Source organism: Trachypithecus francoisi, unplaced genomic scaffold, assembly GCF_009764315.1.
Source record: "Trachypithecus francoisi isolate TF-2019V2 unplaced genomic scaffold, Tfra_2.0 Lachesis_group14, whole genome shotgun sequence".
NCBI classification, from domain to species: Eukaryota; Metazoa; Chordata; class Mammalia; order Primates; family Cercopithecidae; genus Trachypithecus; species Trachypithecus francoisi.
This window is the reverse complement of record NW_022681459.1, coordinates 59,301,922-59,317,331: the sequence shown is the minus strand read 5'-3', so window position 1 is coordinate 59,317,331 and position 15,410 is coordinate 59,301,922. Positions and strand designations below refer to the sequence as shown.

The 15,410-nt window shown below is 51.7% G+C and overlaps 1 protein-coding gene across 7 annotated transcripts in view; it reads right to left on the bottom strand.

Annotated features, from left to right (window-relative positions):
• Positions 1-4,072, bottom strand: part of A4GALT (alpha 1,4-galactosyltransferase (P blood group)) — a 29,713-nt gene extending 25,641 nt beyond the window's left edge. For 6 of the 7 annotated variants that reach the window (XM_033233727.1, XM_033233728.1, XM_033233729.1 and 3 more), the window contains exon 1: positions 3,922-4,072. The gene's annotated coding sequence lies outside the window, so the exon portion shown is untranslated. The remainder of the gene's footprint in view (positions 1-3,921) is intronic. The other variant, XM_033233735.1, reaches the window with a different exon arrangement.
• Between the last annotated feature and the right edge of the window lie 11,338 nt (positions 4,073-15,410).

Genomic DNA, 15,410 nt, shown 5'->3' with positions numbered 1-15,410 from the left:
CCGTAGGGAAGACAAAGGCGGCAGATGGGAGAGGGAAGGGCACTTACTCAAAGAGCTGCCACTTCCTGATAGCTACAAGAAATGGAGACTCGGAGAGAGGAGCAATTCCCAAGGGCATGTGGTTTGTATGTGGACAGCCTGCTTTGAACCTGGCTCCGCATGGACTCACCCTGAACTAGGCTCTCCCCTCCCTGCATAGCTGTCAATGGCAGTGTTCACATCTGCTCCCTCCCAGGAAGGAAGCACCCAGGGACTGGGGCCCTCCCCTCCGCTGACTTTTCTTTTTTAAAAAAAAATTTTTTTTTTTTTGAGATGGAGTCTCGCTTTGTCGCCCAGACTGGAGTGCAGTGGCGCCATCTCGGCTCACTACAAGCTCCGCCTCCCGGGTTCACGCCATTCTCCTGCCTCAGCCTCCCCAGTAGCTGGGACTACAGGCGCCCGCCACCACGCCCGGCTAATTTTTTGTATTTTTTTTTTCAGTAGAGACGGGGTTTCACTGTGTTAGCCAGGATGGTCTCGATCTCCTGACCTCCTGATCCGCCCACCTCGGCCTCCCAAAGTGCTAGGATTACAGGCATGAGCCACCGCGCCCAGCCCCCTCCGCTGACTTTTCAACTCTCTCTGGGGAAGATCAAAGCCAATTCATCAAGTGTCCCCCCGAGCCCCTCCCTTTTGCCTCCTGTCCTCACCAGCTCAGGAGGTCCCTTGGGAGCAGCACTGCATCCTCCCACCTCCTCAGTCCTCAGAGACCTCAGCCTGTTAACCTGTCCCTCCTTCTCCCAGGTCTGAGGGAGCTGAGCTCTCTCTTCTGGCTTTTCCATCAGCTCATAAATGCAGCCAGGTCTCCCTCATCAGAAAGCACACACACAGATAAAATTAAAAAACTTGCTGCTCCTCTCTATCTCTCTCTCTCACAGACATACACCCACACACACCCCCACAAATAAGAGCCAAATGATAAACTGGGGAAAGATCTTTGCCACACAGAAACCAGACAAGGGGCAAAACCTTATTGATCAGTTCAAACCAATCAGTAAGCAACATACAAAGAACCTAGATGCTCAGAAATTTCATTTCTAGGAAATTCGAAGAAATATCTAGTTGGGTCTAGATATAGCCATACTAGAAGTTCATACGCACTGACTACCAGGTTAATTCCTTCCCAGGAAAGATCTGGCCATGTATAAATGTATGCAGAAATTCAATGTAACGTTATTGAAAAGAGCCAAATATATTTTTAAAAAGTCAAAAGAGATCCAATAACTCAACATGATGTAGCAAAATGCAAGCAATGAAAAATATTTTTAAAAGTTTGAGGTGAGGAATGCTCATGAAATTATACTAATGGAAAAATATTTTATATAGACATATTCAAATATGGAAAAATGTGTTTATTATTATTTATTTATTTTATTTATTTATTTATTTTTTTGGAGACAGAGTCTTGTTCTGTTGCTCAGCCTAAAGTGCAGTGGTGTGATCTCGGTTCACTGCAACCTCCGCTTCCCAGGTTCAAGCGATTCTCCTGCCTCAACCTCCTGAGTAGCTGGGATTACGGGCACGTGCCACCACACCTGGTTAATTTTTTGTATTTTTAGTGGAGACGGAGTTTCACCACATTGGCCAGGTTGGTCTCGAACTCCTGACTTCAAGTGATCCACCCACCTCAGCCTCCCAAAGTGCTGGGATTACAGGCATGAGCCACCGCACCCGACTGGGAAAACATGTTTTCAAAGGTCTGGCAAAAAAAAGGCAAATGTTAACAATAGTTATCTACAAGTATGCAAACAGGAATGATTTTTCCTACTTCTTTCAGTTAATTCATTCAAACAATATTCAGCAAGCACCTGCTAGGTGCCAGGCCTGGTACTGGGCTCTGGGATCTGGACAAGGCTCCTTCCCTCCAGGAGCTTCCAATCTGGGGGGAAGGATGCGGTGAGCCGATGAAAATGCAGGGTGATCAACAGGAGTTTGTGAGCATGCCGAGGAGGCACCCAAAGAAGGAGGCAGCTGGGAAGAGTGAGAGGAGGTACACTTCAGAACTCAGATGGCCAGCTTGGTGGTGGAGCCATCCACCTGCCACCACCTTCCGGGACCTGCATCCCCAGCTGAACTGCATCCTTGGAGGTCTGAACCCAGTGGCCCCATGGCCAGGTGGGCTTGGGAGTTGCTAGCTGGGGCTGATGTGGTCATTCACAACCTCCTGGTGTTCCACACAAACCACCTGCAGAGATTGTCAACCCTGCCCCACACTGGGGTCCCAGGGGCCATCACACAAACTGGAAATTAATGGACTCATTAACCTAGCAGCTAGAGGGCTTCAATTAGTACAAGGAAACAAAACATATTTTTTAGATGGCTGTGCATTTCGGAGTTTATCCTCTAATACTGAGCTGTCCTAGCAGACAAGAAATGACAGGCATCCAAGGCATTAGAAGAACGTTTGAGAGACAAACTAATGACAACATTGGGTGTAGTGGTGTGTGCCCCTAGTCTCAGCTCGGCAAGCTGGGGTGGGAGGATTGCTTGAGCCTAGCAGTTTGAGGCTGCAATAAGTTGCCACAACACTCCAGCCTGAGTGACAGAGGGAGAGCCTAAAAACCAAACAAACAAAAAACTAATGACAGAGAGGATTCCATCTCTCCTCTCCCTTTCTTTTCCTTTATATTTTGTTTTCCTTTGTATTCCTTTGCTTTGGGGACCCCCTTTTGGGGGGATTTCGGGTCCTGGAGAAGGTTTGAGGCTGGAGAGGGTTGTGGGAAATCTTGAGGGAGGCCTGGCTCCATCTGCACTCTGCTATGGGACCCTGGGCAAGGTGGCTCCCCCCCATTCTTTGGGAGGAGGTGACATAGGGGTAGTCTTTGAGCAGCTGGTGGCGGAACAGGAAGGCCAGACCTGGCCTGAGACACACCAGGTGCTCGGGATTATTTGCTGAATGCAGGGTAAGTGACCCCAACGGGCCTTCGCGGAACAATCACTCGACATTGGCGGAGGGGAGGAAGCCGCAGAGAGGTGTCATAAGGGAAAGGTGGGTGCAGGGGAGATGGCGCTTTAACCCACTCAGGGCCAGAGGCTCAGCCGAGACTATCCAGGCGGTGGGAACTTATCCCCCCGGATGACAGGTGATGAAACTGAGGGAGGGGCCCTGGCAGTGAAACGGGATGGGCGCTGGAACCAGGTGCCCCAGCAGAGCCTCTCCCAAGCCCAGTTCCGCTCCGCTCAGCCCTCAATCTTCCCCAGCTGGAGAGGAGGGAGGGGCGCCTGTGGATCCGAGGCGAGCGCGGAGGCCGGGCGACTCCAACCGGCTCGCCCTGTGCCCAGCTCGTACCCAGGCCGTTTCCCGTACGGGAGGGCCCTTCCAGCTTCTGGGCAGGTTCAAATCCTCACCCTCCCCAAGGCCGGCGCCGACGCCTCCAGCCCGGCAGAGCCCCCTCCTGCCGGACGCTCTCCATCCCCATCCCCAGTCGCATCCGCTCCGGGGCGAGCACCGCCCGGTGCCCAGGCCTCCCTCGGACGGAGGGGCGCGACTCGCCCAAGGTGGCCGGGCAGAGCCTGCCTCGAACCTGACTTCTCCCCGACGCCCCCTCTCCAGCCCCGGGACCCAACCGGGCGGGGCTGCCCTCGAGGGTTCCGGAGCCAGGCGCGTCCTGTCCGCGAGGGCCGTGGCTCCGGGTCCAGCCGCTGCGCTCCACTTCGGGGCGCAGTTGGGGTGGAGGCGGTGGCTGGCACCGCCGCGCGGGGTTCGTGCGCGCACAAATGTCGCCTCCAGAACAGGTGGCCCGGGCTAGGGCGGCGGCCCAGCACCTCCGCCCCTCGCGGTCCCCCCAGACCCTGCCTTCTCGAGGCGCCCCTTCCCCACCGGGAGCCGCAGGATCCGCCTGGAGCCCCCGCACCCCGCACCCTTGGCGCGGCCCCTAGTACCTCTGGCTCCCGCGGCAGCGGGCAGCGGGCAGCGGACAGCGGGGCCCCGGCGGGCGGACGGCTCGGCGGCCGGAGGGCAGTGCCCGGGGCCCGGCGGGAGGCAGCACCGCCCCTCCGGCCCGGGGCGGGGTCAGCGCCGCCCCGCCCCGCCCGTCCCGCCCTGCCCTGCGGGTCCCGGTCCCCAGAGCCCCTGCTGGGTCCCGGCAACCCGGCAAGCGCACCCTCGCTCCTCCCCGGAGCGGGTGCGGACAGTCCCCAGCCCGCGGGCCAACAGGTAGGGAGCGCTGCCCGGCCTCCGCGCCGCCAGTATTACGGGTTACCATCCCGTTTTCCCCATGTAACTGATGAGAAAACTGAGGTTCAGAGGGTTGAGTACCTCGATGTCCTGCAGTGGAGAAAGGACGCTGTCACCCCTGGGACCCGGGTCGGCCTGACCCCACCGCCCCCTGCCGAGACCGTGCTAAGGGCGTGCCTGCATCACCCCATTGTTTGCGGAATTCCAGTTATTTGCTGTATCCTTAACGCCGCCCCGTCCTTTCTCTACTCCTTCTCCTCTTCTACTCCTTCTCCTCTTCACTCTCATCTCGCCCATCTTCACAGCATATTGCTATTGGTAATTTGTTCAATGTGAGAAATTGGAATGTATCACACACAATTTGTGTATCACTAAACTGTATTTTATTATCTTTGGAACGTGCCATATTTCCAGCATGTCACAATCCTAGTGATTTCAGTTCTTACTCCTCTGGAACAACAAAGACTGCAAAAAATGAGACCATTGGGTGACCTCTTGAGTGCTGACGCCCATCCTCTCACTCAGCTGATGACCCGGCGCCTAAGCCACTGAGAAAATGGAACCTCTATCCTAGCCCTGAGAAAGAGCCTGGCACTCAATGGGTGCCCAATAAATACACTTCGAATGAAGGAATCAGTAGAAAATTCCTACCAGCTCCCCCACCCACCTGCTGAGGTAGCACCCACTCCCTTCCCTCCTGGGACCAGGCTGAACCCGGCCAGCTCCTGGCCACGACCACCCCTTTCACAAGATCCCGACCCGACCCTTCAAGCCAACACTGATCCTGAAACTCTGCCCTCTCTCCACTCTCCCCGGGTCATTTCCAGCACAGGCTGTTACTTCTCCCATCTTAAAATGGAAGCGAGAGGCCAGGCAAGCACTCACGCCTGTAATCCCAGCACTTTGGGAGGCCAAGGCAAGTGGATCACCTGAGATCAGAAGTTCAAGACTAGCCTGGCCAACATGGTGAAACTCCCTCTCTACAAAACACAAAAATCAGCAAGACATGCTCACTTGAACCCAGGAGGCAGAGGTTGCAGTGAGCCTAGATCATGCCACTGCACTCCAGCCTGGGTGACAAGAGTCAGACTCTGTCTCAAAACAAAGCAAATAAAAAAAAGGAATGAATGAATGTGGTGGACCCTTTCTCCACTGGTAATACTCTTTTTTTTTTTTTTTTTTTGAGACTTGCTGTGTTGCCCAGGCTGGAGTGCAGTGACACCATCTCGACTCACTGCAACCTCTGTCTCCTGGTTTCAAGTAATTCTCCTGCCTCACCCTCCTGAGTAGCTGGGACTACAGGCGTGCACAACCACGCCTGGCAAATTTTTGTATTTTTAGTAGAGACAGCGTTTCACCATGTTGGCCAGGCTGGTCTCGAACTTCTGACCTCAAGTGATCCACCCGCCTCAGCCTCCCACAGTGTGGTGATTACAGGTGTGAGCCACCGGGCTTGTAATACTTTTAATGCTTTTGCTTTTATGTTGGCTTTTCCATGATCACAAATGTATTTTTCAGAGAAACTTTGTATTGCTACCCTAAATGGAACACCAGTATCTCAGAGGCTAGAAGGCAACAGTAAAAGTAACACTAAAACAATGTTATAAAACCCGGGTAGGTCCTGTTGCCCCTCCAAGAGCTGAGCTCCTCCTGCCCTCTCCTTGTTAAAAGGAAGATTCAAAAGGTGTAGAAAGGTATTCAAGACAGGCCAGCACCCAGCAAAGACTTGGCCCTGGACTTAAGCAAAGGGATTAAAAGAGAATTGAGAAGAGAATGGCTTTCTCATAACAGCCACCACTGCTGTTGTGCCCAGACCCACAAGCTCTTCCTGGCTATGCCTGGGGAAACGGCCTCCTTGCAGCTTGTTAATCTCACAACCCTCTGAGGTCACACTGTTATCATCCCCATTTTACAAATGAAAAAAACGGAGGCTGGGCCAGGTGCAATGGCTCACGCCTCTAATCCCTGCACTTTGGGAGGCCGAGGCAGGCGGATCATGAGGTCAGAGGATCGAGACCATCCTGGCCAACACGGTGAAACCCGTCTCTACTAAAATACAAAAATTAGCCGGGCGCAGTGGCGGGCGCCTGTAGTCCCAGCTCCTCAGGAGGCTGAGGCAGGAAAATCACATGAACCCGGGAGGTAGAGGTTGCAGTGAGCTGAGATCGTGCCACTACATTCCAGCCTGGTGACAGAGCGAGACTTCATCTCAAAATAAACAAACAAACAAACAAAAAAATGGAGGCCATTGGCTGGAGTGCAGTGGCGTGATCTCAGCTCACTGCAAACTCTGCCTCCCGGGTTCACACCATTCTCCTGCCTCAGTCTCCCGAGTAGCTGGGACTACAGGTGAACGCCACCATGCCTGACTAATTTTTTTGTACTTTTAGTAGAGACAGGGTTTCACTGTGTTAACCAGGATGGTCTCAATCTCCTGACCTTGTGATCCACCCACCTTGGCCTCCCAAAGTGCTGGGATTACAGGTTTAAGCCACCACGCCCAGCCAAGGCCAATTATTTTCTGGTCTGACCTGTCTTGACTGTTGGGAGAGCTTCAGAGGCCAGGGCATGGGGGAGGAAGCAGGGGACAAAAGAGCCTACGTGTCTGACCTGCCCTGGCCTTAGTTTACTCATCTGTGAAACCCTACCCTGGAAGCACAGCCTGGCCCCTGGTGCCCTGAGTTCTCCTGACCCCTGGAGCACCCCTTCCACCTCTGAGCCCAGTGCTCCCCTCTTCCCTCCCTCCTAGCACCGTGGCAGGTGCTTTTCCTCCTAAGGTCGAGCACACAGGCTCTGAGAGGAAGGGAAGGCATGGCTTACGGCTGGCTTTCTGGTTGGAGATGGAGAGCCCTAGGGTGCTTGTGAAAGAGAGTGATCTGCCTGGGGTGAGCGTGGCCAGATTTTTTTTCTTTCTTTTTTTCTTTTTTTTTTTTTTTTTCTTGAGACAGAGTCTTACCCAGGCTGGGATTCATTATTACTATTTAGAGACAGTGTCTCACTCTGTTGCCCAGGATGGAGTGCAGTGATGTGATTACAACTCACTGCAGCCTTGTCCTTCCAGGCAGAAGTGATCCTCCTGCCTCAGCCTCCTCGGTAGCTGGGACCACAGGTGTGTACCACCATGCCCGGCTCTTTTTTTTTTTTTTTTTTGAGATGGAGTTTTGCTTTTGTCACCCAGGCTGGAGTGCAGTGGTGCAATCTTGGCTCACTGCAACCTCCGCCTCTTGGGTTCAAGTGATTCTCCTGCTTCAGCCTCCCGAGTAGCTGGGATTACAGGTGCCCACCACCACAACCGGCTAATTTTTTTGTATTTTTAGTAGAGACAGGGTTTCACCAGGTTGGTCAGGCTGGTCTTGAACTCCTGACCTCAGGTGATCCACGCACCTTGGCCTCCCAAAGTGCTGGGATTACAGACGTGAGCTACCACACCTTGTCTTTTCTTTAAAAAAATTTTTTTTTGAGACGGAGTCTCGCTCTGCCACCCAGGCTGGAGTGCAGTGGCCGGATCTCAGCTCACTGCAAGCTCCGCCTCCCGGGTTCACGCCATTCTCCTGCCTCAGCCTCCCGAGTTGCTGGGACTACAGGCGCCCGCCACCTCGCCCGGCTGATTTTTTGTATTTTTTTTTTAGTAGAGACAGGGTTTCACCGTGTTAGCCAGGATGGTCTCGATCTCCTGACCTCGTGGTCCGCCCATCTCGGCCTCCCAAAGTGCTGGGATCACAGGCTTGAGCCACCGCGCCTGGCCTAAAAATGTTTTTTGAAGTGACAGTTGCTCCCTATGTTGCCCAGGCTGGTCTTGATCTCCTGACCACTAACGATCCTCCCGCTTTGACCTCCCAAAGTGCTGGGATTACAGGTGTGAGCCACGTTGCCCAGCTTCTAGGCTGAAATTCTTAAACTCTCTAAACCAATGGGTTTCTCTCCCATCAGTAAACTGGAGCTGGTCATCTGGTTTTGAACATTGAGTAGAAAGCCTGTGGCCACTTTGGTCTACCTGCAATAAAGAACAGATAAAGCACTGGCATAGTTACTGGTGGGGTGAACTCCCACCACTTGCTTTCCAGGGGCATCCCTTACCCAGGAGGACCTGGGGCTTAGGGAGCCAGGCACAGGTTTGCCTAAGGGCCCTCAGTTAATAGGTCTCAGTCCACAGCTCTTAGTCATCTGGAGAGTGGTCCTGGAAGGTGGTGCGCTCGCTGCAGCCCCACTGGGCCCATGCTCCAAAGCAGATTTCATACCCACATGGGAAAGAACAGTCTGACAATTTGTATGGTTCGTGGTGGCTTTCCAGCAAATGCAATTTATTTCAACAGGCATTTCCTGGGCCCTAGAGAAGAAAGGCAGGATGTCAACATCTAGACTATTACTTATGGGGGAGGGGAAGTTCTGTGAATTACTCCATATTGCTCTCCTGGCAGAAGGAACAGCACAGGCAAAGGCAAGGCACAGGGCCCGTGTCCTCTCATCTCCTCTGTGACTGCTCCCATTGATCACCCCCTCTGGCCTCTAACTCCAACTTTCCGGTGGACAGGGGTCTTTCTTTCTTCTCTCTGCCAACTGTCTGGTAACAGCACACTAAATACTTCCTGAGGAATTCCACCTGTTTTTTTTTTTGGTTTTTGAGACAGGGTCTTGCTCTGTTGTTACTGCTGCAAGCTCTGCCTCCCAGGCTCAAGCGATTCTGGTGCCTCAGTCTCCCGAGTAGCTGGGATTACAGGCACTTGTCACCATGCCTGGCATTTTTGTTTTTGTTTTTTTGGTATTTTTAGTAGAGATGGGTTTCATCATGTTGGCCAGGCTGGTCTCAAACTCCTGACCTCAGGCAATCTGCCCGCCTCAGTCTCCCAAAGTGCTGGGATTACAGATGTGAGCCACCACGCCCAGCCTCTCTTTCCTCTTGATGTTAAGTGTGACTTTGTTGTGGAATGTTTAATCTGTAACATTTATATATAGACTAAGGACACTACTATGTATGGTTTGCAGTATTGACTGACTTGTGGAGTGGCTTAAGCCTGTGTGCCTGTGGCACTGACTACCGAGTAAATGGGAATCAATGAGAACGCCTCCTTGGGAATGCCATGGAGCTCATGGCTTTTGTGATCGAAACACCAAAAAATCCGCTAAAATCCTGACATTGTGGAAAGACACAAATATGGGCCTGGTTATCTCTGACCATGGACCGTTCACAACACCCAGCCAGAGACGGGTCCAGAGATGATGTGACCCACATGGTCTTAATGACAGAGGTCTGGGATAGAGGTGTATCCTCTTCTGGATGGCTTCTAGGTCTTTTTCTGGACTCGGTGATATTTCATTGCCACATAAGGGGAGGGCCCATCTCAGAACAGAGCCCAGTGCCCCATGAATGGAGCTGGTTATACACACAGAACTGAGTCAGGGCATCCCTGGAGCCATGTCCAGCTGGGCCTGACCTGGTGATCTCCCTGCTTCCACCCCACCTGAGCCTTCCTGTTACATGGTTTGGTTTAACCAGATGAGCTGGATTCTTTCACTTTTTTTTTTTTTTTTTCACTCAGGTTCCCTCTGTAGCCCAGACTGGAATGTAGTAGCGTGATCTCGGCTCACTGAAACCTCGGCCTCCTGGGTTCAAGAGATTCTCGAGCCTCAGCCTCCCTAGTAGCTGGGACTAAAGGCGCACACCACCACATCGAGCTAGTTTTTGTATTTTTAGTAGAGACAGGGTTTCACCATGTCTCCACCTCTGGACCTTAAGTGATCCGCCCATCTTGGCCTCCCAAAGTGTGGGGATTACATGCCCAGCTTCTTACTTTCCTTTGTACAAGCAGGAATTTTGATTGATGCACCCTTATGGGTTACTGGCACTTTCACTCCACCCATGAGCAAGCTTGAGCCCCTCCCATCCCAAGAAAAGGACAAGAAAACAAAAAGTAAAGCAAACACTCCTCCCGCTATGCTGTGACTGCCAGCTCCCTCCTGTCAGCCAGATTTCTCAAACGAATCACCTCCACTCGCTGTTTCGGGCCCTTCCTTCCCTGCCTTCTTCATCCCCTGCCAAGCCAGCCAGTGTCACAGTAACTGCTGTGGCTTGCCCATGTCAATATAGAATTAACAATAACAATGTTATTAATGTCCGTAAACAAAATCACAGACTGAAGGAATTTACTGTCAATTTATGACCTTAAAAGTATATGAGGGGCCGGGCGCGGTGGCTCAAGCCTGTAATCCCAGCACTTTGGGAGGCCGAGACGGGCGGATCACGAGGTCAGGAGATCGAGACCATCCTGGCTAACATGGTGAAACCCTGTCTCTACTAAAAAATACAAAAAAAACTAGCCGGGCGAGGTGGCCGGCGCCTGTCGTCCCAGCTACTCGGGAGGCTGAGGCAGGAGAATGGCGTAAACCCAGGAGGCGGAGCTTGCAGTGAGCTGAGATCGCGCCACTGCACTCCAGCCCGGGCGACAGAGCGAGACTCCTTCTCAAAAAAAAAAAAAAAAAAGTATATGAGGTATTTCCAGCTTTGTTTTTGTGTGTGTGTGTGTTTTTTTTAGACAGAGTTTCACTCTTGTCATCCAGGCTGGAGTGCAATGGCACCATCTCGGCTCACTGCAACCTCTGCTCCTAGGTTCAAGTGATTCTCCTGCCTCAGTCTCCCGAAGTAGCTGGGATTACAGGCGTCCACCACTACACCCAGCTAATTTTTTTGTATTTTTAGTTGAGACTGAGTTTCACCGTGTTGGCCAGGCTGGTCTTGAACTTCTGACCTCAGGTGATCCACCCACCTCGGCCTCCCAAAGTGCTGGGATTACAGTCGTGAGCCACCACACCTGGCTGGCCATGTTTTTTCTTTTTTTTTTTTGAGACGGAGTCTCGCTGTCACCCAGGCTGGAGTGCAGTGGCCGGATCTCAGCTCACTGCAAGCTCCGCCTCCCGAGTTCACGCTATTCTCCTGCCTCAGCCTCCTGAGTTGCTGGGACTACAGGCGCCCACCACTTCGCCCAGCTAGTTTTTTTGTATTTTTAGTTGAGACTGAGTTTCACCGTGTTGGCCAGGCTGGTCTTGAACTTCTGACCTCAGGTGATCCACCCACCTCGGCCTCCCAAAGTGCTGGGATTACAGTCGTGAGCCACCACACCTGGCTGGCCATGTTTTTTCTTTTTTTTTTTTGAGACGGAGTCTCGCTGTCACCCAGGCTGGAGTGCAGTGGCCGGATCTCAGCTCACTGCAAGCTCCGCCTCCCGAGTTCACGCTATTCTCCTGCCTCAGCCTCCTGAGTTGCTGGGACTACAGGCGCCCACCACTTCGCCCAGCTAGTTTTTTTGTATTTTTTAGTAGAGACGGGGTTTCACCGTGTTAGCCAGGATGGTCTCAATCTCCTGACCTCGTGATCCGCCCGTCTCGGCCTCCCAAAGTGCTGGGATTACAGACTTGAGCCACCGCGCCTGGCCTTTTTTTTTTTTTTTTTTGAGACAGAGTCTCACTCTGTCACCCAGGCTGCAGTGTAGGGGTGTAAACTTGGCTCACTGCAACCTCCACCTCCTGGGTTCAAGTGATTCTCCTGCCTCAGCCTCCCGAGTAGCTATGATTACAGGCATGCGCCACCACGCCTGGCTAATTTTTTGTATTTTTAGTAGAGACAAGGTTTCACCATGTTGCCCAGGTTGGTCTCGAACTCCTGAGCTCAGGCAATTCACCCGCCTTGGCCTCCCAAAGTGCTAGGATTACAGATGTCAGCCACTGTGCCTGGCCTCCGGCTTTGTTTTTGACAGAGAGTTGCCTGAAAGCCACAATAGCTCCTTGCCCATCCCCAGTCTCATGGGCACCTTGGTACCCAGATATAAGTCTCTAAGACCCTTATCCACTAAAGGAAACCAGGATCCCTTGGAGCATTAAAAAAAAAAAAAAAAAAAAATAGGCCGGGCGCGGTGGCTCATGCCTGTAATCCCAGCACTTTAGGAGGCCGAGGTGGGCAGATCACAAGGTCAAGAGATCAAGACCATCCCGGCTAACACGTTGAAACCCCGTCTCTACTAAAAATACAAAAAAAATTAACCGGGCATGGTGGCGGGCACCTGTGGTTCTAGCTACTCGGGAGGCTGAGGCAAGAGAATGGTGGGAACACAGGAGGTGGAGCATGCAGTGAGCCAAGATGGTGTCACTGCACTCCACCCTGGGTGACAGAGTGAGACTCCGTCTCATAAAAAAAAAAAAGATTGTCATATGACTTGAATTTTTATTGAGCTTAATATGTGGGGGTGTGTTAGTCTGTGCATTTTGTTTCTTTTATTATTGTTAACATATTAGGCTGGGCGCGGTGGCTCACGCCTGTAATATTAGCACTTTGAGAGGCTGAGACGGGCGGATCACCTGAGGTCGGGAGTTCGAGAGCAGCCTGACCAACATGCAGAAACCCCGTCTCTACTAAAAATTAACCAGGCGTGGTGGTGCATGCCTGTAATCCCAGCTACTTGGGAGGCTCAAGTTTATAATCCCAAGGAGGCAGGAGAATCGCTTCAACCCAGGAGGCAGAGGTTGCAGTGAGCCTAGATCACGCCATTACACTCCAGCCTGGGTGACAAGAGCGAAACTCCATCTCAAAAATAAAACAACAAAACAAAGCAAAACAAACAAACAAACAAAAAACAGTAAAGAGATCTGTTTGCTTTCTCTCTGTGTAATTAGAAAAGAATAAACACAGAACTCTGGACTGGAGCCCTGGAGAGGCAGAAACTGCACCAAGGAAAGCAAGCACAGACTCATGGGCACTGGTAGCTGCACAGAACTACCAGGCAGACGAGGCTCTGCCGGGTATTCAGGACAGGGGCCACTCCTAGTTGTCAAGGACAAGGAGGATTCAACAGAGAATGTCCAAAATGACTAAATGGGCAAGTGCAATCCCAGCAGAGGCAGTCAAGCCCTATGTTCCAGCCAAGGACCCACGGTCAAACATCCAGATCCAGTGATCTCAGCTTGTCTTGGAAAATTACTCCAAACATGGGAAGATACCAAAATCCCATCACTGATCAGGCAGGGGATTACAGCTCACCCTGTAATTCTAGCACTTTGGAAAGCTGAGGCAGGAGGATCGCTTGAGCCCAAGAGTTCAAGACCAGCCCGGGCAACATAGCAAGACCCCTGCCTCTACAAAATATAAAAATTTTAGCTAGGTGTGGTGGTGTGTGCCTGTAGTTCCAGCTTCTTGGGAGGTTGAGATGGGAGGATCGCCTCAGCCCAGGAAGTTGAGGCTACAGTGAGCTGTTAGCCATTGCATTCCAACTTGAGTGATAAAGCAAGACCCTGTATCCAATAAATAAATAAACTCCCATCACCAAAGCCCTAGTGAGAAATCAAAATATCCCTAAGAAGATAAAAGCAAGGATAGAAATGAGAAAGCACTGGCCAGGTGTGGCAGCTCATGCCTGTAATCCTAGCACTTTGGAGGCCGAGGCTGGCAGATCATGAGGTCAGGAGTTTGAGACCAGTTTGACCAACATGGTGAAACCCTGTCTCTACTAAAAATACAAAAATTAGCTGGGCGTGGTGTCAGGCACCTGTAATCCCAGCTACTCGGGAGCCTGAGGCAGAAGAATCGCTTGAACTTGGGAGGCGCAGATTGCAGTGAACCAAGATCGCACTACTGCACTCCAGCCTGGGCAACAGAGCGAGACTCCACCTCAAAAAAAAAAAAAAAAGAAAAGAAAAGAAAAGAAAAAAAGTGAAGAAGCATTGAATGACCCCTGGACCTTGATGTTTCAGAAGAGTGTTAAGTGTAAAAGTATTGTTATGGAAGTCAGCCATACAAACTCTGTCATTGCAGTTTAGATCATGTGTAGGAGTTTAGTTAATTAAGTTTGTAATCAAGGTTGGAATACTCAAGAAATTGGATTTCAAAGTTTTGCTTTTGACATAGAAGAGCCCAGCTGGGTACGGTGGCTCACGCTAATAATCTCGAGACTTTGGGAGGCTAAAGTCGGAGGATCACTTGAGGTCAGAAGTTCGAGACCAGCCTGCGCAACATGATGAGACCCTGTCTCTACAAAAAAATTTTAAAAATTAGCCAGGCCTGGTGGCACACCCCTGTAGTCCCAGATACTTGGGAGGCTGAGGTAGGAGGATTGTTTGAGCTCTAGAGGTCAAGGCTGCAGTGATTCATGATTTTACACCACTGCACTCCAGCCTGGGCAACAGAGCAAGACCCTATCTCAAAAAAAAAAAGGTTGTTGTTGGTTTATTGGTGTTTTTGTTGTGGTTATTAGTTTGTTTTGTTCTCTGTCTTGTATGGTTCAGAAGGTTTTTGTTTGTTTGTTTGTTTGTTTGTTTTTTGAGACGGAGTCTAGCTCTGTCGCCCAGGCTGGAGTGCAGTGGCCGGATCTCAGCTTACTGCAAGCTCCGCCTCCCGGCTTTACGCCATTCTCCTGCCTCAGCCTCCTGAGTAGTTGGGACTACAAGCGCCCGCCACCTCGCCCGGCTAGTTTTTTATATTTTTTAGTAGAGACGGGGTTTCATTGGGTTAGCCAGGATGGTCTCGATCTCCTGACCTCGTGATCCGCCCGTCTTGGCCTCCCAAAGTGCTGGGATTACAGGCTTGAGCCACCGCGCCCGGCCTGTTTTTTTTTTTTTGAGACGGAGTCTCGCTCTGTCGGCCAGGCTGGAGTACAGTGGCGCGATCTCAGCTCACTGCAAGCTCCGCCTCCCAGGTTTACGCCATTCTCCTGCCTCAGCCTCCCAAGTTGGGACTGCAGGCGCCCGCCACCTCGCCCGGCTAGTTTTTTGTATTTTTTAGTAGAGACGGGGTTTCACCGTGTTAGCCAGGATGGTCTCGATCTCCTGACCTCGTGATCCGCCCGCCTCGGCCTCCCAAAGTGCTGGGATTACAGGCTTGAGCCACCACGCCTGGCCTGTTTGTTTGTTTTTAAGAGACTGAATCTCACTATGTTGTCCAGGCTGCTCTCAAACTCCTGCCCTCAAGGAATTCTTGCCTCAGTCTCCTGAGTAGATGGGAATACAGGCATGAACCACTGTGCCCAACAGGTGTTGTTTATGACACAAATGAGTGGATACATTTTCTTGGTAAAAAGGAAATTATACTCTTGTGTTTTTGAGACAAGGTCTCTCATTCCAGCCCGGGCTGGAGTCCAGTGACATGATCGCAGATCACTGCAGCCTTGCACTCCTGGGCTCAAGTGATCCTCCCACCTCAGCCTCCCAAGTAGCT